Below are 23768 nucleotides of genomic sequence, written 5' to 3' on the forward strand. Positions count from 1 at the left end.
GTGCCGTCTCTCTTCGGTGCCCTCAGGGGACCGTTCTGCCAACCCTGCCGCCTCCGGTGTTACAGGGCGCAGCGGTCTCCGGCGAGCACATATCTCAAGGTCCACCCGGAAACGTAGTGGCCTCGGGATGCCCGCCCCCTCTGAGGAGGGTGCTGGAGCAGTCTGTTTGGTCGTTCCCTGCCGGTGCGCCGTTACAGGGCGACGAACCGACTACTCAACAGCAACAAAATCCAGAAACCAGTCTCGAGAGACTGGTACCTCTAGTAGAATCTTTGACAGCGTGGAAGCTACTGTCAAATGTTTCTCGTTGGGTCCTGCAGACCGTGGAAAAAGGGTATTAGATACAATTCTATTAACGCCCACCGCGGTTTATGGGGGTCCTGCCCACAGTGGTGGGCCCCGAGCAGGTTCTGGTTATGGAACAGGAAGTAAACACTCTGTTAGAGAAAGGGGCCATAGAATATGTACCCCCCTCCAACAGGGAAACCGGGTTTTACAACCGGTACTTCATAGTTCCAAAAAAGGACGGGGGAGTGCGTCCCATTTTAGATCTTCGAGTTCTGTACGAGTACATGCAGCTCAAGTTCAAAATGTTAACCTTGAGACAAATCGTGCCACAGATCAGGTCCGAGGACTGGTTTGTCACGATAGACCTCAAGGACGCATATTTCCATCCGTCCGTGTCATTGGAAGTTTCTGAGGTTTGCTTTCGGGGGCAAAGCATACCAATATCGAGTTCTTCCATTCGGCCTTGCTTTATCACCCCGCACTTTCACCAAATGCGTGGATGCAGCTCTGGCGCCTCTGCGCCTCCGGGGTATTCGCATCACGAACTACATCGACGATTGGTTGATTTTAGCTCAGTCGCATTAGATGGCGGTTCAACATCGAGATGTTGTTCTCGCCCATATGAAAGAGTTGGGGTTACGGCTGAACGCCAAGAAGAGTGTGCTTTCTCCATTTTAGAGGACCACTTTTTTAGGCGTGGTTTGGGATTCAGTGTCGATGCAGGCGCGCCTGTCATCGCCACGCTTCGATTCCATCCTGGCAGCTGTGAGAAGTGTAAAGCTAGGCCAGCTACTCACTGTCAAACAGTTCCAGAGACTGTTGGGTCTCATGGCAGCAGCTTCCAACGGGATACCTTTTGGACTGCTGCTCATGAGGCCCCTGCAGTGGTGGCTCAGGACCAGAGGGTTTTTCCCCGAGGGGCAACCCATTTCGCACAATCAAGGTCACGCGGTGATGCCTACGTGCCTTGGTTATGTGGAAGAAACCTTGGTTCCTGTCCCAGGGCCCAGTGCTGGGAGCTCCTTGTCGTCGCAAACTGCTAACGACGGATGCTTCCCTCACGGGTTGGGGAGCGATCCTGTGGGTCGCTCATCTCAAGGTCTGTGGGAAGACCATCATCGTTCCTGGCATTCTATAGCCTAGAGATGTTAGCTGTCTTCCGGGCTCTGAGGAGCTTTATCACAGGTCTCAGGGGACACCATGTGTAGTACATACGGACAACACGTCGGTAGTCGCCTATATCAAGGGGGTTTGCGCTGGCATGCCATATCCTCTTGTGGTCCCAGGGGAAGTTGCTGTCACTCAAGGCAGCCTACATCCCCGGGGTCCAGAATATAGGAGCAGACACTCTGTCGAGACAGGGGCCGAGGCCCGGGGAATGGTGGCTCCACCCCCGAGGGGGTGGAGCTGATATGGAAATTATAAGTGGATCTGTTTGCGTCTCGAGAGACGTCTCACTGTCCACTTTGGTTCTCCTTCACGCATCCAGCTCCTCTGGGACTGGATGCTATGGTACAGACGTGGCCGAGGCTACGTCTGTACGCCTTTCCCCCAGTTGCTCTGCTCCCGGGAGTTCTGGAAAGAGTTCGCAGGGACCGGGTTTCCCGATCTTGTGTCCCTCCTCGACGGGCATCCTCTGGAGTTACCCGTCAGGAGGGACCTTCTGTCCCAGGCAGAGGGCTCGATATTTCACCCTCGGCCAGAACTATGGAACCTGTGGGCTTGGCCTCTGAGGGGGCCCAGCTCATAGAGTCAGGTCTCTCAACCGAGGTTGTTGAGACCATTCTACAGTCCAGAGCTCCCTCCACGAGGAAACTTTATGCCCTGAAGTGGAGAGTATTCACTTCTTGGTGTAGTGACCGTCGGTTGGACCCAGTCCACTGCCCAATTGGTACAGTGCTGGAGTTCCTGCAGGAACGGTTCACTGCAGGTCTGACCCCGTCCACTTTAAAGGTCTATGTGGCGGCCATAGGTGCTTACCACAGTCCTTTGGGTGGAATGTCTGTGGGGAAAGACCCCTTGGTATCTCGTTTCCTTCGTGGCACTTGGAGGTCCTCCTCCCTTTCGAAATCGGACCAGGAGGCGAATAATTTGCTTTGCCCTGTTCGGGCGTTAGACGCGTATGTCCACAGAGCTGCCCTGTGGCGTAAAAGTGACTTTTGCTCCCCTAACAAGGGAGGTCCAGTGTCTAAGCAAAGGATGAGCAAGTGGGTGGTTGAGACTATCTCACTGGCTTATGAGGCGGCTGGACAGCCTTCTCCTTTGGCTGTCCGGTCGCTCTCTACTAGGAGTATGGCGGCCTCTAAGGCCCTTATTTCAGGAGTTTCTTTACAGGACGTCTGTGATGCGGCAGGCTGGTCCTCACCGCACACTTTCGTCAGGTTTTACTCTCTGGATCTAGACTCTGCTCCAGGGTCTCATGTCTTGTCTTCCTAGTGCTGCTCTACGGATTTCACACAGGACAGACATTTGTAGCTATGGAGGCGTTGGTATAGACGTTCCCACAGCGTCATTTTCTCGACGCAACGGGAGTTCCCTTGAAAGGGAACGCCTCGGTTACGACTGTAACCTCGGTTCCCTGAAGAGGGAACGAGCGTTGCGTCGCCTTGCCATATCTCCTTCATGCCTGTCAGCGCGACTTCAGACTTTACGAAGCTTTCGTTTTCTGTTTCGGGCCGGCTTTTATAGCTTCCTGGTACGTGACGTCACCCGCCTCTGACGTTCCGCCACACCATTGGACTGATTTTACATGTGCTTCAAGACGTCATCACGCAAAGCGTTCCCACAGCGTCATTTTCTCGACGCAACGCTCGTTCCCTCTTCAGGGAACCGAGGTTACAGTCGTAACCGAGGCGTTTTCCGTAGTCTATCTCCCCCTTTTCCATATAGTCAGCGGCCTTACATCCGGTCTCTCCATGCCAATTACTGCAATGAGAAACAGGAGTTAGTCATGCTGGACTTGACTCACCGCTCGTCTCCTGACTCCCTCTCTGTGTTAACATTTACACTATTTATTATAGAATTCTGTGTATAAATTGATTCTTCAAAAGCACTATTTCATGATCTGAAGAGAATGTTAAACTGTCTTGGCTGAGATTCAGCTCATGAGTTTTTGTATGTGGTTTGACTTCAGTTTTATCACAGTGGGCTGCAGAGCGCAGTAATACACAGCAGAGTCAGACACACACACATCCTTGATCATAAGAGGAACTGAATTTGATGAAAGTTCAGAGTGAAATCTCTCCTGGAACTCAGTGCCATTTTCTCCTCCATATTTGCTTCTCCTCAGGATGTATTTAGGAAAGTCATTTGCTCTCTGGATGTACCAAAATACATTTTCTTGTGCTGAATCTGTTTTATAATTACACTGTAATGTCACAGATCTTCCTTCAGCTTCAGTCACGTGTTTGTCTGGCTGATCAACTGTGTCCTCTGATCTGCACTCTGCAAAAGTAAAAAAAAAAAAAAAAAAAAATGAATGTACAGTAGGCTACAGTACAAAATGTAAGCAATTTAATGAATGTATAGCTGCATTAAATAAAGATTCATACCAAAAAGGAATAGTGTGAAGAGAAATATATTCTTCAACCTGTGTGACATGACTGTGTCTATGTTGAAGACACCTTGAAGTAAATCAGTGAATATGAGAGTTTTGCTTTTGCTTTTATAATGATGAACCAAGGAGGAGCTTGAAAGGTTCTGTAGTCAAAGGTAATATTGAGTAACTACTGCCCTCTTATGGTTAACTGCAAGTATTGCATAAGTGGATCTCAATCTTAAAGGGATAGTTCACTTTGAAATTAAATTTTGGTATGTTTTAGCTTACCTCAAGGGCATCCAAGATGTAGGTGTTTTTTTTTTCCGCAGCAGTTTCAATTTTGATATTTTTAGGTCAAACCGTTCTTGTCTGTCAGTCATATAATGCAGGTCTATGGTCACTATCTCAAAGAGCATGCACAGAGTCCAAATTAAAACAATTCCCCATCATCCAAATTAAACAATTCCCCATCGTAAGTGCACATTGATGGCCTAAGACACGAAACGACCGGTTTGTGTGAGAAAACGAACAGTATATCGTTTTCACCTCTTGAACACAGCCACGTCCAAGTGATCTGAGGGCGCGCGCGCATCCTGCTGTGTGAAGTGTGCGCAGACTGGTGCATAGATATACACTAGATGTCGCCTTGGCTACGGTTCGTTTTCTCACACAAACCGCTCGTTTCGTGTCTTAGGCCATCAATGTGCACTTACGATGGGGAATTGTTTAATTTGGACGATGGGGAATTGTTTTAATTTGGACTCTGTGCATGCTCTTTGAGATAATGACCATAGACCTGCATTATATGACTGACAGACAAGAACGGTTTGACCTAAAAATATCAAAATTGAAACTACTGCGGAAAAAAAGACACCTACATCTTGGATGCCCTTGAGGTAAGCTAAAACATACCAACATTTTATTTCAAAGTGAACTATCCCTTTAATGTAATAAAAGACCTGCACCATTTCATTTCATTTCAATTTAATTTTTTTTTTTTTTTTTATGAGCTAAATTTGTCTGTGAAGTGACTCATTATTCCTTAGTGCAACAATCTTTAAAGAGTTTTTATAAGCATGGAAATATCAGGAAATATGAATAATCTAATAATCAAATTATTTCATTTCTATTTATAGGGCCATGTTTTCTGTTTATAGGGTTATTAATAATAGAATGTAAATGTATAATGTAATTGTATAATTTATGTTTCTCTATATGTGAATTTATGTGTATGTACACTGCCATCCTGTGACATATCTGTATGCCCTGCTATACAAAGGTTGGACAATTCTGAAACACTGGCCAATATAATGTTGGAGCGATGGCGTAGTCTAGTGGTCAATCTTCACTGATTTTACATTCCATCAGTAAGAACAGAGTGTGAAGGTTGAATTAGCAGAGCAATAGCATAGCTGTACATAACATAGGCTATTGCAATCCACACAACATAATGGGAGACATATCAGAGTTCAACACAGATTTTATCCAAAAAATTAAATAAAAGCGCTGCTGCCCAACTCACTGCAGAATTAAATGTGCACCTCAGAGTCCTGCACGGGTCCGATTTTGTAAATCTGCACTCGCCCGCACCCGCAGTGCTTACAACCGCATCCGACCCGTTTTCCGACAGCAGCACTAATTAAAATCCGCACCCAACCCGACCCGCTTAAAATAGAACGACCATTAACACAAGGACAACTTCAGCCGAAGCTGTCAAAAGGCCGGTACATGAAGAACATGGCTAACGTTACCACAAAACTGAGTAGCCTTAACATTTTACCAATCGAACAGACGCGGCTACAACACTACAACCACGCAATTTCGTCAAGCCTATACATTTGACAGTTTTGGGTTCAAACACGCCCTGCAGACCGCATATACTTAACAGTGTTAAATTTGAAAAATACTGTTCGATAGAACTGCTTGATTTGTTACCACAGTTATCTGCGTGCTTCATCAGCGATGAAGTTCCACATTTGCGGCTATCCAACACGAAAATGCATGCAGTAAAGCCTTTCACAATGTTTTCTTCAGATTTCTTTTCACCCGAACTGTTCCTGCCCAGAGTGAAGCAGGGGGATCAGTGATGGTTTGGGCTGCAATATAATGGCATTCCCTACCATGCTTGATGGGCACGTCACTGCCAAGGACTACTGAACCATTCTGGAGGACCATGTGTTCAAACATTGTACCCTGAAAGGGGGTGGCATGACTTCATGTGAGACATGTGAATCCACACACAGCAAGACTTGTGACAGAATGGTTTGATGAACCTGAAAGTGAAGTTGAACATCTCCCATGGCCTGCACAGTCACCTGATCTATATATTTTTGAGCAACTTTGGGGTATTTTTGAAGGAGCAAGTCAGAAAATGCTTTCCTCCACCAGCATCACGTAGTGACCTGGCCACTGTTCTGGAAGAGGAATGGCTCAAAATCCCTCTGGCCACTGAGCAGGACACGTATCTGTAATTCCCAAGACGAATTGTTGCTGTTTTGGCCGCAAAATGAGGCCCTACATCATACTAATAAATTATTGTGGTCTAACCAGATCAGTTTCATTGTCCAACCCCTGTATATTATTCATGAGAATCATTTGAGATGTTTTAATAGTTGTAACATTTGTATATAATTATTTTTTAATTGTGAACAAAAGGGCAGTATTAAAGGGATATAATATAACTCATATTTCATGTTGCCACTCAAATTACTTTTCAATTAATTACTTATTACTAATTCAAATGACTTCATTGTTCCCATTATTTTTCTGATATATTATAATTGGCAGTTACAGCCTTTTTCTCACTGTCTTGGTGTTCAGAATATGCAGAAAAGTAGGAAAAGCTTTGATCATAAGCATAAAAAGCACCGGCAATATTAGGACTAAAATGTCTCAAAATCTACTGGTCTGAATTGTTATGGTTTACTAAAATACATCAATACATTACTTAGAATTCTGGTATTATGTATTTCATAGTTCTACATATGTGCCCTTTTGAAATTGGATCAGCTTATATTTATTTTTGGGTGAACACCGCCCATTTGTGGGTCATTTCAGCCATCAAATCACAAGTTTCTACACTGTTGTGATGGAAAAATTCAGTATTACTTAATTTTCATCGTTTTCCTAACTGTTAATATCATTTAGTCATATGTTTCTGTGAGGATCTCTTACAGCTGAAGGGGACATAAAAGAACAAACACAATAATGCCAGATGGGCCAGGAAAGAGAACAACCACCTGGGGCACGAGAAAGAGTTTTAGTTAAGGAATACAGGGTGTCGTATAATAATAGGGTCCCAGGCCCCCTCCTGAGGGAAGCAGGAGGTCATTTAGATTGTAGATGAAGGCCTTTTGACTTCTCAGGGACAAAGAACAGCATGTGTTCTGGGGGGGGGACCAGTCCATACCAGCTTGAGATATAAGATGTCTTTAAGGAAATTTACAGAAACTGGGAAAGGAGGAGTCAAGAATGTCAGAAACCTGTATAAAATGTCTATGTTTCATTGAGTCCACTAGGTCATTCTGTTTCACAGCTGGGTGGCTGCGGCTGTGAAAAGAATCCTCAAAGAATAAACCTTTTCTCTTTAAAACAATTTTGCCTCTTGAAAGTTTTCTTACACCTTTTGATGCTGTTTTTATTAATCTCTGAAAATTGCTTTTACACTGTAAAAATGTCTAACCTCTCCAAGTCAAAATTTTCTAGTGACTGGTCACATCTAAATTTTTTAATTGGCCCAAGTGTAATTCTTGTTGCAATAGTCTGTTAACTTTGGCTCAATGAGAAATAATACGTCAGAGTAATTGAAAAATTTAGATGTGACCAGTCACTAGAAATTTTTGACTTGGGGATGTAATTTGTTTTTCCTTTGCTTCATTCAAGTGCATTTGTAACCACTTTGCAAATAGATTGGATGTATAGCTTTAACGTTCATGTCAGACACCTGTAAGTGTTTCCACACACTCATTATGTCCTAATTGTCTGTAACTCAAATCAGGTTTGGTGATTCCTCTGCTCTTCAAAGACAGCACTAATATAGACCGAGATGTATATCAGTTCAAACTAGAACTGATAAAAAAAAGTTGTTTTTGAACAAGAAGCAGCACAATGACAAACAAAGCCTAGTAAGATGTGGAGATGTCGCTTAACAACATTTTACTTTGTACAATAACAGCAATAGAGATGAAGCTGGCCATAGGGGCCTGAGCAGAGGACTTGTCTGGTTCTTGTGGTCTTTACTGAGGATCTGTGCCAATGGCTGTCACATCAACAAGATCTTCACACAGGACTGTCTAGTAGACCCGGTCTCTGCTGACGTTCAGGGCTGCAATGAGGTCTTGGTGCAGGTCCACCATCTGATGTGGACACGGCCAAGATCCGGCTGGCTACTGTTCCGCAGAATAAGGATGAGACAGACAGACTAACAATAGCGTAGATGCCATTCTTCTTATCACCGGTGTTATGGGAAATGTTCCCATTTCTGGTTGACCAAATTTATGCAGCCTGGGTCTGCCGCTTCCAGTGTACTTGCAAGTTCAATACCTGGTCCCAAAAAGTAGTGGTGGGAACTTTGGCCATCCGGGCCTGGGACTCAGGATTACATGAGAGTCAGCCGGCCCAAATTCCAGGCTCGTTTCCCTGAACGAAAATGCCTGCAGGTCCTCCACCCTCTTGATAGATGAGAGCGCAGTCAGGAGCACTGTTTTGAGGGCACTCTCTACAGGGCTGTAAGTTCTAGAGAGGTCCCACAAGGGGATGAGGTGTAGCCGAGGAGGATTTAGTCTCCTGGCCCCTCTCAGGAAACTGAATCTCGAAAGTGAGTTAGAATAAACCAGTCGTTGAGATAGTTGAGAACGAGAACGTGAACGCCCAGGCAAGGGCAGCCTCTGTGACCTCCGTTAAGACACAGGGAGACAGAGACGGCCCGAAGGGGAGGACCTTGTACTGGTGTGCCCGACCCTCGAAAACAATGATTACTGATGGTTACTCTTGGAACGGGTGGATCAGATTAATTAGTTACCCCTGAATATTCCATTATGAGGAACTGTGGAGCCTGCGTATTGGCGATACCAGAACCGCTGTAGTTACAAGAGAGTGTCACATTGTCACCCTCAAGTGCAAATACTCTCTCACTTTTTGGAGTGATGACTTCTGTGGCTCTGGAGCCTGCAAATGAAAGTGCCATTAAATGTAGTTTTCTAACACTTCCGTTACAATAGAATGCATTTCCACAATATTATACCTTCAGTTGATGACAGCAGTATCATAATGTAGATCAACATGTTCATTCACTAAACTGGCAAGAACAGCAGCTTCTCCACAGTGTTGTATAGCTCATCTTTACACAGCTGTATAGTGTCTGTGCTAAACTCCTCCTCCTGTCATGACACTGAATCTGAATTACAAGACACCTAAGAAAAGATCAAATGAGCATAGCTGTTATAATATTGATGGTTATTTATTTTATTTCTTTGTTTTAGTTTATGTTCTTCGTTTGTAGAGCTTACTGTTTATATTGTATTGCCATTTTGCTCGTACATGTGTGTTTGTATAGTTTTTGAAGATACTTTTTAATCTTTTGGAATTATAACATAATATGAAAAAAAGAGATAACAACAAACAAGATAACATGAAAAGCTATGTACAAGTTACGTACACATGCCCTTATTTAACCTTTTTACCTCCCAAATTCACAGCTGTTACCACATTTCCTGTTGGCAGTTTACAGAAACTTGATGTGTTTTGATACTGATTGATGTGTTTTGATACTGATTGATTTAAGACTTTTTCAAAGAATTAATTTTGTATGAGTTTTTGTAAAGCTTCTCAGGCATTTTGTATCACTGGGCTGCTACTCTTAGAGCACAGTAATATAGAGCTGAATCTGACAGAGTTACACTGTTAAAGCTGCCGTCGGCAAGTCTGGCAGATTGGGTCGATTAGCCAAAATTTTGAATGTTTACAACTCTCATGCCCCTCCCCACTACCAGCGAGCACCCTCCCATCGAGGTCGTGCTCGTCAGTGCGTCACTGTGCGTGTGTACCTGATTTTCTGTGAACGCGTCCGTCTCTTCAGCATCTATCAACACCATGGACTCGGAGGTAGGCTGCCCTGGCTAATCTATCCATAGATAGCAATTAACCGATGAATTGGAAGCTTGTTAGTAGATTTTCTCTCCGCCATCACGCTTCATGCAATCTCCAGGCGAACTTCAGGCGTGGCGTGTGCATGTGATATTAACGTGCGCGAGTGAGGGGGGATCTGTGGCGTGTGCACGACCTGTGATTGACAGTCAGATCTCACACCCCCCTGCGCTGATTGGACCTGATGAAGCGGGAGCGCTGGATTTTTGCAAAACAAATAACACGCTCCAGGTGGAGTTAGAAGCTCAGGTTTTTTTCTAAAACCACCTTATTTATGCTGTTCTGTCGGATTATAGTGTCGATTACACTGAATATGATCAAAAAAATGTTGCCGACGGCAGCTTTAATAATGAGTTCAGTGGATTATTGTGATGTAGTCGACTGAAATCCATCTGGTATATCCTCATCACTACTCTGTCGAGCACCTTTATACAGTACATATTCTGGTTCTCTGTTTGGATACTGTCTGTACCAGTAAAGCCAAATATCATTGCTGTTCTTCTCTAATAACATTAGTATTTCCTTCACTTGGCCCAATTCTATCAGCAAATCCACTTGAAATTAAATATATAAAATTTTTATACCATGATCTAATACGGATTTCTTGTAGGGGTTAGTTAGTGATTAAAGTATTTTTACCTGAAACCGTGATGAGTATCATGAGTAGTATCTGCATGTCTTCCATGTTAACTGAAAATGAATGAAAGGCTGATGGATGATGAATGAGATGAATGAGTTCTGCTGTATACTAATAATGTGGGTGGGGTTAGTGAAATATGAAACATGGTCTCTGCTTTAAAATTAAATGGAAAGCATTGTTTTTTCTTTTTCTTGTTTTTTGCTTACCCTAACCATATTTTAAAACATATATATATATATATATATATATATATATAAAACAAAGTTCACTAACCCTAAAAAATAAATAACTCAAAGCAAGAAAATGTATAGACTTTCACTTGGGTTACTTTATTAATTATTAATTGAACTGAATGTGGTGAATTCCATTTGTTAGTCATCATAAGGGAACATCAGGTAAATGCTTGTAAAATATGGATTACACTACTTGTGAGATTATGTTGCCCCAGTGGTAATTTTTTTTCCAAAGATCGTTTCTGTTATTTTAGGTAGTTCTCATCACGCAGACCTATGTTCATGTGTTTGTTTTCCCAATAAGTTTGGGTTTAGGTTACGATGCTATAAAAAGGGTGTAATGTCAGCTGTGCTTGCGATTGAGTCTGCGGGAGTATGGGCTGGAACCCAAAACCCTTTTCCCCGTTCCACTGCACTGTAACTCCATGTGTGTCTAAACATGCGCTTATTGATGTCTTTGATCTTTAAGGCGAGCCTTGCGCACATGCGCTTTAAAAACTTTGTTAACAATAAAATTATACTGTACACATAGCCTAAATGTTATCAGTTTAAGACAACTTATAAAAGTCGGCATGAAATGGAAGTTGGGATTGTCCTTTCTTCCCTATTGTGACTTTTATCCAAGTAAAAAAGCTTCTCCAAAAAGAAAAAATGTAGGGCGGGACTTGATTTTGTCCGCAGGAATTGATTGGTTTTCTATTGCTCTGACCTCATGTGATTGACAGGTTGATCCCACCCTCATGCTGAAAAACACATCATCAGAGAGAAGAGATGTCAGAGCAAGAGGGAGGGTAAGTTATTTTGATTAAAGATAATAGGGATCTTGAATTAAAAATAAGGATGTACATGGATAAATCATTTATAATAAATATTTCAATATTCCATAAAAAGTAAGAAATGTCCATTTTGTTTTCATGATGACTTTAACCTTCAAAGGAACCAAAATTAATTTAGAATAGTTTGACAATTTTATACATACCTAACTGTATGTACAGTAAATCTTCGTACTGTATAGGCCTTCGTAAATTTGATCAACTTTATTACATACATTTGTAATATTTCACAATAATTTTAGTCAAATGTCTTATGGGCCATTGTAGAACAGTTTCCACATTACCCTGGTGCTCTTTCATTTGTTGATGCACTTGAGACCTTCAAGATTAACTTTAACTTTTTTTACACGGTCCTGTCCCCGGCACACTGGAGGAGATGAAGTATAAATTAACAATCATTTACAGATACTCAAATAAAGTGTAAATGATGAAAGACTGTTCTTCTTACCTAAATCATGTGCCATGAAGAAAAGAGTAATTATTGCAAATTTTGACATTGTTGCTCTGAGTTGAAGAGTGTGAGAGAAAAACAACTAATGCGACTCCTTATGGAGAATCTCTCTATCCTTAGTAGCTTCTCTTGATTATGTTCAGCAACTGCTCAGTCACACCAGAATTTAAGAGGTACTTCCCCCTGGTGGTGAATTCATTGAATTAACCAGTTTTTTGTAACCTTTGGAATAATATGTGATTGTTATATAAACCAAAGAGTGCAATGTCCTTTTTTTATACAATTGTTTTTTTCTTTTTAGGCTAAGGAGCCCAAAATAGGTATATTGTGGATACAAATTAAAGGGATACTCCACTTTAAAATGAAAATTCTGTTATCGTATACTCACCTTCATGTTGTTTCAATCCTTTATGAATTTCTTTCTTCTGCTGAACAGAAAGAAAGATATTTAGAAGAATATCAGTAACCAGACAGTTTCTGGTCTCATTTACTTCCATAGTATATTCTTTTCCTACTATGGAAGTCAATGGGACCAGAAACTGTCTGGTTACTGACATTCTTCTAAATATCTTCCTTTCTGTTCAGCAGAAGAAAGAAATTCATACAGGTTTGAAACAACATGAGGGTGAGTATATGATGACAGAATTTTCATTTTAAAGTGGAGTATCCCTTTAACAATTCATTACCACGACTTAATAATACTGTACGTCAACGCATTTTACTAATTCGTTACCTCGTTTTAAGTTGGCCTAAATTAGGTGCACAGTTCATTACCTCAATTCACTAAATCAGATAAGTTGCTTATTGTTAGTTGGCATAAGTACAACGTGACCAAAATTTACTAAATCTAGGGAACTAAAATATATTGCAATTGATTCACTTAAAACGAGGGAATGAATTAGTAGGCCTAAATACTAAAACAAGAGAACAAATTCTTAATTCATTGGCACAATATATATATATATACACATATAAATATATTGTCAAGAGAAGATCTCACTGCTGATGTGCAGACCAAAATGATCATAACTAAAAAGCCCAGTTGCATAGATTAGACAATTTATTTCAAATTTTAATTATTTCTTATATGCATGTTATTCCCATGGGAAAGAAGTCAACAGCATGTGGATTTGAACTTTGTCACATAATACAGCACTTCCTCTGTTTCTGTATGAGTGTTGAGTGTGTTTGAGTCACAGTGGGCCTCAGAGCACAGTAATACACAGCAGAGTCAGACACACACACATCCTTGATTGTCAGAGGAACAGATTTTGCTGTGGAGTCCAATGTTGCAGAAAATCTCTCCTTAAATTCAGGCTCTGTAGTTCCTTTCCCAAAGGAAAATTCACTCAGAATGAATGTTGGTGATCTGTTTGGTAGCTGTTTGTACCAGAAAAGATAAGCATTTGGATCAGTTGTAGTGTAATTACACCTTAAAATAACTCCATCTCCTTCACTTGCAGGCATTTCTCTTGAAGACTGTTCAACTTTGTCCTGTCCCGAAGACACTGGAAGAATAGATAGAAAAGGGTAAATGTGAGCCTGGAATTGGACATACAATTAAACTCACAGCCTGATGTATTTTCTCTCTGTATGTTAACATTCGCTTTCCATTAAGTGCATATATGCTTCATGAATTGGCAAGGTCTGGGTCTGGGCCAGGATGGTGAGTGGACCCTCGTGAGAATGAGGCACACCGTGAAATAAACTAACAATAAATCATTAACAAGAAGTATCAGTAAATTTAAATCATTTATTAACCTTTCACTAGCGAGGACCACGCCACAACTGCACGGAATTAGCTATTAGCTTTGTGAATGAATGAGGGTCGAAGGAAAAGGGGAAAGATGTTAACGACGGATCTCCGTCTGGCTGATCAGGGAGTCTGACCCGGGAGACTCAGAGTGGGGGCTTCGTCTCGGTAGTCAGTAAGCTGAGTTACTTGAAGACCCCCCTGGATGCAGCCTGGAAGTAAAATTGAGATGTTAGAGATTGAAGGAGAGAGGATTGGGGTCGGGGGGAAGTGGGATGGATGGATGAGTTGGAAGGGGAGGGGTGGGTGGGGTCGAGTTAGAGGTTGAGGATGGATGGATGGATGGATGGATGGATGGATGAATGAGTTGGAAGGGGAAGGGTGGGTGGGGTCGAGAGCTAGAGGTGGAAGGGTAAGGGTGGGTGGGGTTCGAACAGAGAGGATTGGGGTCGGGGGGAAGTGGGATGGATGGATGAGTTGGAAGGGGAGGGGTGGGTGGGGTCGAGTTAGAGGTTGAGGATGGATGGATGGATGGATGGATGAATGAGTTGGAAGGGGAAGGGTGGGTGGGGTCGAGAGCTAGAGGTGGAAGGGTAAGGGTGGGTGGGGTTCGAACAAACTGAGAAGAACGGTGTGGTGAAGGTGGGTTCGGTGTATATATATATATACAGACGGGGAGAGAGAGCTGATTAGTTGAGGCGTGGTCCTGCTCCCGAACTTCAATTAACTTATTAACTACATTTCACTAGCGAGGACCACGCCACAACTGCACGGAATTAGCTATTAGCTTTGTGAATGAATGAGGGTCGAAGGAAAAGGGGAAAGATGTTAACGACGGATCTCCGTCTGGCTGATCAGGGAGTCTGACCCGGGAGACTCAGAGTGGGGGCTTCGTCTCGGTAGTCAGTAAGCTGAGTTACTTGAAGACCCCCAAAGGTTTGGATGAGACGATGCGGGCTTGAGCTTGACGGAGATCGTTTAGATCATTGCGGATGTACAAGCGGTACGCTTCGGATGACCATCGCCCCAGGACTCTGATTGTCTCGTCCGAGATGCCCATGCTGGCGGCCGTGGTGGCTGCTCCAATCCGGAATGAATGTATAGAGTAATGTTCAGGAGATATGCCGGAGGTCCTGAGAATACTTTGGAAGTGTTTGCTAAACCAAAATCTCGTGGCCATTTTCCTGTTTTCCGTGAGGAAGAGTGGTTCTTGAGGAGATGAATGGTTAGCGTATCTGGAAGAAACGTATTCCGAAAGTGGCTCGTAAGGACTGAGGAAGGAGTGGAGGCGAAAAATGTAAATTGGAAACGACTCTCCGAATTGGTCGGTTTTACTTCTCTTTAGGTTATAAATCAGAGAATCGGGCGTATGAGTGGTGATGTCTGAGAGGCTGGGATGGATAGCTGGATTGAAGGCTGAAGTCGACGGGGCAAATTCGGAGCATCTCAAGAAGCCGAAGAATGCGAGAAAGAACATGCATTCTAACGTTTGGTCGATCGATGGGCTCAAGTAGCCGGAACGTAATGTGTGGATGCATTGGCTCAGGAGGTCAGAAGTTAAGGGTAAGCGTTTGATGTTGAGGACTGGTTCTTGTTTTCGTAGACCTCTGATAAGCATGGATACGTGGGAGTGAGAAATGGTTTGGCATTGGTCGCCGGTGGCGAGTTTGTAGATAAAGTTTATTCCGGATAGGTAAGTCTGAATGGAGGATGCCCTAATTTTTTTGGTAGGAATGGGCGTGAGTAACGAAGTTGCAGATGGACCAAACGTTCATTAGAGGAAATGAGAGTTGGTAAAAGGAGTGGTAAGCCTTAAAACAGTTCCAACCGGTCAAGTAAGCAGAGAGGGTACTCTGGGCGAGGCCATTGAGAATAGCTTCTCGCGAAGCATGTGAAAGTTCTTCCAGCTGAGGATTTAGTTGAAGATGGTGGCTGAAAACGGTGGAACTGGCGTGGGATAGATGTCTGATTCTGGAGCTAAGATTCTGAACTTCTGAAAAGAGAAACGAGACAATGAGTCGGCTATGCTATTGTGGTATCCTGGAACGTGTGCTGCTCGGATGATGAACTGACGTTGCGCCGATATAAGTGTCAGTCTGCGGACTAATTGCATGATCGCCAGGGAACTGGATCTGCCTTTATTTATGATTTCAACTACCGCTGAGTTGTCTGAGTGGATGAGTATGGAATGTCGGGACCATTCGTGCCCCCAAAGGAGGGCTGCTATAATGACGGGATACATCTCGTAAAGTGCGGATGAGGGAAAGTCTGGCTGCTGAATTAGATGGCTGAACTCTGGTGGCCACTCAGAAGCGAACCAGCGGCCACTGTAGTAGCCCCCGAATCCTATGGAAGGCGCTGCATCTGTGTACAGCTGAATGTCTTCTGGCTGTGTGACGTAGTCATTATAAAAGAAGGATATGCCGTTCCATGAAGAAAGGAATTTCTGCCAGAGCCGCATTTCCATTTTGCATGCTTCATCCAAGGTGACTTTGTCGTGTAGAGAGGGTATTGATGCTGCTTTTGATAGTAGGTTGGAAAGGAAAGATTTCCCCTGGGGAATTATTCTGATGGCGTAGTTAAGGTGGCCGAGGAGGGCTAGCAGCTGTTGCTTTGTGCACCTGTCTGCTAGAAGATAGTTCGATCGGAGCAATGAAATGCGTTGTGTTTTCTCAGGAGGTAGAGATGCTTGGAAGGAGATGGAGTCTAGGGTGATGCCTAGAAACTCGATGGAGGTGCAGGGCCCTAAGGTCTTTTCTTTTGAAAGGGGTACGCCTAGTTCGGAAAACACTTTAACGAGGGTGGAAAGTCCTGAGTGTGGAGGTGCGGATGTAGGTGTGATGATGAGGAAGTCGTCGAGGAGGTGCAGGACGTAGGGAAGCCTGTGGTTGTTGATGAGAATCCAACATAAAGCCTCCGAGAGGGAGTCAAATATCTTGGGGCTGCTCCTGCAGCCGAAAGTGAGGCGTACTGAAAAATAATAAGCTCCTTTCCAGAATATTCCGAAGAAACGCCAGAATTCTGGGTGAATGGGCAAGACTTTGAAAGCACTGGTGATGTCTGCTTTTGAAAGCCATGCTCCGTGGCCTGCCTTGCGGATGAGAGTGATGGCTTGATCGATGGAAGCGTATTTCATGGAGAAGTCTGGGGCTGGAATGATGCTATTAATGCTGGGAATGTGTGAGCCGTGTGGGGAGGACAGGTCGATGATTAATCTCTTCTTCCCGGAATATTTCCTGGTCGCGATTCCAATGGGGCTGATGCGAAAAAGAGTGAAAGGAGGTTCTTTAAACGGGCCTATCATAAATCCCTCTTGAACTTCTTTAGCTATTAAAGTGTCAACAGTGTCTGGTTCCGAGAGGGCAGACTGGAGGTTATGGGAAAGATGAGAAGTGTCTGGGATTATTTCTATGCCGGGAAGAAAGCCGTTTTTGAATCCATTGATAAGGAAATCTACGAACTCTCTGTCGGGGTGGTCTAGTAAGGCAGTAGCTAATGCTTCTACCTTGACTGGTGTGCCGAGATACTGTAATAGTCAGTCGGGTAGAGCAGTTGGGCTGTGGGGGCAAGAGGCTCTTGAGTGGGCACCTCCGCAGAAGGAGCAGGTGTGTAGGAATCTACAGTTGGAAAGAGAGCAGCCAAGATGGTTGAAGTTGTTGCATACCATTCTGCCTCCTTGGTAGAGGATCGGTCGTCCTCTTTTGTCAATGCCTTTGGGAAGTGGAACGTTGGCTGTGGGCTGTATGTTTAGAGGTTTCGGAATTAGAGGAGGAGGTGGGGCTGCTGTGGATAATCTATTGAATACGGATGTTTTGCGTGAGGAGGGTTGAGATTGAGAGGGTGTGATGGTGCAAGCTGAGGCTGGATGTGATGGTGCTCCACATAGTTCACAGGACATAGAAGTGCGTGCTGCGAAGATCCGACAGTAGAGTTCTGCATCAAGAGTGCCCCAGTATGTCCCCTGATTGAACTGCTGTAACCGACCTGCTACTTGTGTGGCGAAAAGAACGTGGTAGTTGTAGAAGCCTGTTCCTCCAAAACGCACAGCCATGTCTAAAATGATTGATAGGTAATCGTCTAGCTCGGTTCTTCGATCGGGATAAACAGAGCAAACTATATCTCTGTAGATCGAGAAAGCTAAAGCAAATTCAGTGGGAGTGAGGTCCTTTGAACGAGAGTTTAAAGGATGGCTGAACTGCATTAGGCCTTGACTGGTTTGCAGCTCTCTGGGCTGGCTGATATTTATGAGGGATGGATGGAGGAGCTGGGCTAAATCTGTGTAGTTACCTGATAAGATCTGAAGACGTAAGGCTGAAGAGACTGGGGAGGGTCGGTGGATTGATGAAGCTGGACGAGGAGGCGGTGCAGCTGTGGCCAGGGTATATGGGCTAGTATTTATTGGCAGGATGTGAGGGTGTTGGGAAAGGGGGGGGTAGGGGTGGGGGAGGGAGGGGAAAAGGGGTAGATTAGTTGCGTAAAAGGAAGAAAGAGGAGGCGGTTGAAAAGGTCCACTGAGAGGTAGAAGTCCTGGGTTTGCTGCATGAGGGACTTGAATTGGGTTAATTTGTAGGGAAGAATCAGAAATAACAGGGGCCGTGTGGCTGTTAATGCCAGAAGGAAGGGTAGAAGAATGGATGCTGGGATGGAGGGATGAATGTCCGTGAGGATTTGTAGCTGTTTGTGAGCTTAAGTAAGCAAAGAAAGATGTCATGAATTGGGATAAGTCTGAGGTAGAAGGTGCAGATGTTGGAGGTAGTATTACTTGGACTCCACTAGGTGGCGCGGACGCTGCTGGCTGAGGCCGTTGTGGAGGCAGTGTGGTGACGTCATGAGTGACGATGGGAGGATCGCGTGTCAATCCCGGAAGCGTTGGAGGCTCGGAATTTAAATTTGAAGTGTGTGTAGATGCTGTGTAAAGCTGAAATAGTCTTGATTTATTGTCAGATCGGCTGAAGTGGATACCCTTGTCCTTAAGAGCACGCTGAAGGCGAGCCACAGTCCAATTCTTGATGGTGTTCTCTGGTCTGGGAGACGTGGCGTGGGTGCGCTGAGAACTGCTACGGTTTGTTGAATGACGCGGTTGACGAGGAGAGCGATCGCGCCGGCTTCCGTGCCTGTGTCGATCGTTGATGGTAGTTCTCGTTTGCGGAGGAGAGTGATCCTGTCGAGTCGGGGTTGGAGAAATCTTCGATGATGAACTGTGACGTGAGTGCCCGCGGGACTGAGGGATTTCTACGACAGAACGCAGCCGGTGTGAATTTTGGCTGCCTAGGGATTGTTGTGAAGACCTGACGCTCTGTGACGGAGGAGAGTTTCTGAATAAATCGTCTTCGGAGTCAGAGGGGTTGATCTGCAGCTCGGGATCCATGTCGAACAAACTGAGAAGAACGGTGTGGTGAAGGTGGGTTCGGTGTATATATATATATACAGACGGGGAGAGAGAGCTGATTAGTTGAGGCGTGGTCCTGCTCCCGAACTTCAATTAACTTATTAACTACATAAATGTTAGTAAACATTGTTCTGTTAAAATGTACCAAAAAAGAGCTTACCATCATAATGTGCTGTGAGACACAGGGAAATCAAAGCCCATTTAAACATAGTTGTTCTGTGCTGAGCAGAAAGACCTGTGCTCTCTCTGTGCTTCTCACAGCCAGAGAATGTCTAATAGGAAGAGAATTGGCACTCCCTGGTTACTTCCGGTTTCTGGACTGGCTGCAGTAACACGTCTCTGTCCATGCGGGGGCGCTCGCAGGCGAGTGCAGAATGAATGGAGGTCTATGGCGCTATACCCATCAAATTCCACTTTTCTCAGGATATAATTTTTTGTCTAGTAATTTGAATGTTGTATTCGAAAGGAGATGCAAAGAAATTACACATTGCTTGGTGTTAGATTTTTTAGAGTCACTTATTTGCTTTAAAAAGTATTTTAAAATGTCAATGACGTCATACACATCGTACGACCAGAGATACTGCTTTACGGCAATCCTTCAGTCACTCTAGTGCTTTCGCGCTCTGCGCTTTCTTTTCTCTCGAGGCATCGACAACACTGCTGACACAGGTAAATACATGTGCTAGATGAGTTTTTGTTTTGTTTGTTTCTGGTCCCGCTTCGGATGCCACGATGCCATCAAGCGGCATCTCTGGTCGTAATCAGTCCTTCACTGACCAATCAGCGTTCATTAGCAGAATGCTAGCGTGTTATGGGCAACAACAACTCAACCTGTAAGAAATCGAAAGGACATAAGTACTCGTTCATTCAATTTTCGACCTATAACCCATGTTGAACTTGCAAAACCTACAATAAAATCTGAGATTTCTCAACGGCAATCGGGTGAAAGAGACAAATTTAGCCGTCTAGCCCCATAGACTCCCATTCAGTCTGCACTCGCCCGCGATCACCTCCAGTGGAATTCTAATGGAACTGCAACCAAGATCGATACAATGGGGCTAATAGGAAGTGCCAAGGCTCTCCGTAGACGGGCTCTGTCACAGCTCTACTTTAAATGTTTTCATCCTGTCACATGATATAATCATGTACGAAGAGAGCAATGTTGACCCCTTGTGGATAAAGTTTGAAATGATTAAACATGACATTATTTTGTAAACCCTGAACAAGTAGGTAGCTACCTAAATAGGATTGGTATAACATGTATTATCTCTCTGTATGTACTGGATATACCCTGGGGCATTTGATTGTATATTGACCACTTTTGTACATGTGAATATTTCTGCCATGTTTTAGACAAACATTTTCTCCCTTACAATAATAATGCATTTGCATTTCAAAAATGCTCAAAAGTGCTTGCGGCTTTTTGGTATACTGGAGGGGATCTGGGAATAATTCAAGATTCAAGGGTCCAACTTCTTCCCAACTGTCGAAGACCATTGATTCCTCACCCTTTACAGAAGCAGGTTTTTGTACAGTGTTCTAGTGTTTCCTGTGACTGTGGGCACCAGAGCACAGTAATACACAGCAGAGTCTTTCAGAGCAGCAGAGGAGATCTCCAGATCCACATAGTTTTGTTTTTCTTTTCTGATCTCAGTGGTGAATCTGGAAGACTTCTGAGCTTCTTTTGCACCGTCTGAGATGAGCTCAAGGAATTCAGGAGCTGATCCGGGATACTGACGGTACCAGTGAAGATAATATGCAGATGAATAACTGCAGGATAATTTAACACTTGAACCCTCGACAGAAAACTCCTCTGTTTTGTTTGGTTTAATTTCATTTCCATATGTTGCATCTGCAAAAGATCAAATCTTTAATAAACTGGTGTTTAAATTGAATCAGTCATTTGAGATGTACCAGTATAAAATACAATATACTGTACAATGTAAAGAAATACAATATGTACTTAATTTTGATCAGAAATGAGCAATTCTGCTCAGAGATGTAATACTTTTAGATGTAATACTCAAAATACTTCAATACTTACAAGCAAATGCAGAAAGCAGAATGACAGAATGGAGTATCATTGTTTTTGTTCCTTATGCTCTGTCGAACAGACTCTCTAACAGACGCTTAACAAGATCACATCAGATGTCAAAGCTTTAAACCCTCCCTCTTCCAGAGATCTAAATGAAAGAGCAGATCAGATCTGTTTCATAGTCCACAGTGTCATCACTATTCATATGCTATAGTGCATATAGTGCTCCCTCTTGTGGTTACTTACTAACTTGTACAACATAAATGCTCAAAACACAAACAGAATGTGATCTGATTCATTCCTCAAGCTTTGGTTGTTATAGTACTGTAGATCTATATATCAGGTATTCATTTTATGGTCCTGTACAGTCACAACAGCTTAGACACAAAAAAGCAACTTAAATTGTATTTAAAACAACAACTAGTCAGTGGTTTGGTGAACATCCTAAGAGTACAGTGTGTACGAATTGTGTTAAGTAGGCTAAATAAAAAATAAAATAAAAAATCATAATCTGTCATACTCATACCACTGCTGATAGTTTTCACCCTCATATTATAGTAATATAGTATGAAATGATAATCTACCGTTAATTCAGAGATTTATGGAAAGGAATTAGTTGTAGACCTTCAGCTGTTGTCAGGTTTTTGTACAGTGTTTCTGTGTTTCCTGTGACTGTGGGCCTCAGAGCACAGTAATACACAGCAGAGTCTGATACTGTAGCAGAGGAGATCTCCAGATCCACACGTTTGATTTCTTTTTCTTTTATAGTCTTAGTAGAGAACCTGGGATCTACCAAAGATGGCTCAGTCTCTTTCACACCCTCTATTATAAGCACAAGGAATTCAGGAGCTGATCCGGGATACTGACGGTACCATAGAAGTGAATATGCAGAGGAATAACTGCAGGATAATGTAACAGTTGAAGCCACTGCAGCAAACTCTTCACTGCGGTCTGGTGTGATTTCATCTCCAAAACTCACACCTGGAAAAGAACAAAATAACATTTTAATTTTCAAATAGTTTTAGTTTTGAAGTTTTGAATCAATTAATACTAGTTAACAATTATTTTAAATTTTAATGTTACTTTGTCATTTTGAAAAAATATATATATATATATTTAGGATGTAGTAAATGTTTGTACATAAAAAAAAACAAAAAAACGAATTTAGCATTTAAGATGAGAAAATTATTTGACAACATATTATATGTATATTCTAAAATTAGAAATGCAAATGCACGCAAAACATACACAAATACACTTACATGCCAAGGCAGAGAGCAGAATGACTGAATGAAGTATCATTGTACATGTGTGTGTGTGTGTGTGTGTGTGTGTGTGTTCACTACAGCAGGACTGAGCTTTGTGACAGTCTAGCAAGTGTAACAAGATCATCTGAGTTGTTAAACATGTTAAACTCCTCCCCTTTCATCCTCTGTCAGTTTGATGGCAAAAAAACCCCTCACATATACACACAGTTTAAAGCCAATTTAGTTAATTTAGTCTAATAAATTTGATATCTGCTCATGCAGGTCAAGAAATATTAGTTTTTATGCAGGTTCAAAGAAAATGGATGAGCGGATGAAATGCACTTTGCACAGCACAAAACCCCCCCAAATCTTATATATATATATATATATATATATATATATATTATTTTTTTACAGTGTACATATTGTCATGGGACAGAAGTCAACAGCATGTGGATTTGCACTTTGTCATATAATTGAGCACTTCCCCTGTTTTTGTATGAGTGTTGAGTGTGTTTGAGTCACAGTGGGCCTCAGAGCACAGTAATACACAGCAGAGTCAGACACACACACATCCTGGATTGTCAGATGAACAGATTCTGATGACACTTTAGAGTGAAATCTCTCCTTAAACTGAGGATCAGTATCTTCTGCTCCATATTTGTTTCTCCTCAGGATGTATTTAGGAAAGTCATTTGCTCTCTGGATGTACCAGAAAAGATCCGGTTGTGATGAAGCTGTTTTATATTTGCATTGTATTTTTACTGATCTTCCTTCAAATTCGGCGAGGTGCTTGTCTGGCTGATCAACACTCTCTTCTCCACGACACTCTGTAAAGAAATTTAAAAATGTACAAATAAACTGTAAAAATTGTAACCTGTAATAAGGTATAAAACTGTATGAAGTAATTAGGAAACCCCCCACTTACCATGATAAACCGATGCAAAAATGAACAACTTTAACAATCTAAGAGTTATCATTTTTTTATGTGGTGACTGAAACAGGAGAAAAAGATTAATCATTCAACCAGTTGTGTCAGCAAGAACAATGATGGTGTATAGCAGGGAGGGGAGATTAAACATAAAAAAGAAAAGAAATTTAAATAGACTTTAAGTGTCTACACTGCCCTCTTCAGGATATTATTTACAAAAAGATTTTATCTGAGCCAGTTTTTCATTCATTATTCATGTATGAAAAACCATGATATTTAACATTTT

At 42.8% G+C, this 23768-nt stretch overlaps 3 long non-coding RNA genes across 6 annotated transcripts in view; 1 reads left to right on the forward strand and 2 right to left on the reverse strand.

Annotated features, from left to right (window-relative positions):
- Nucleotides 1-23768, forward strand: part of LOC309500425 — a 149413-nt gene that overhangs the window by 92637 nt on the left and 33008 nt on the right. The window lies entirely within an intron of this gene.
- On the reverse strand, nt 13165-19512 carry LOC309500454. The gene is made up of 2 exons (XR_014206611.1): nt 19430-19512; nt 13165-13635 (listed from the first exon to the last, which is right to left on the reverse strand). It is a non-coding gene; the product is annotated as an uncharacterized lncRNA (long non-coding RNA).
- On the reverse strand, nt 20622-22805 carry LOC309500437. Of its 2 annotated transcripts, XR_014206590.1 has the most exons (4): nt 22567-22805; nt 21889-22285; nt 21314-21452; nt 20627-21121 (listed from the first exon to the last, which is right to left on the reverse strand). It is a non-coding gene; the product is annotated as an uncharacterized lncRNA (long non-coding RNA). The 2 variants fall into 2 exon arrangements; XR_014206589.1 differs by having other exon boundaries at nt 20622-21121; nt 21314-22285.

The sequence above is a fragment of the Leuciscus leuciscus genome (assembly GCF_965113295.1).
Source record: "Leuciscus leuciscus genome assembly, chromosome: 6".
In the NCBI taxonomy this organism is placed as follows: domain Eukaryota; kingdom Metazoa; phylum Chordata; class Actinopteri; order Cypriniformes; family Leuciscidae; genus Leuciscus; species Leuciscus leuciscus.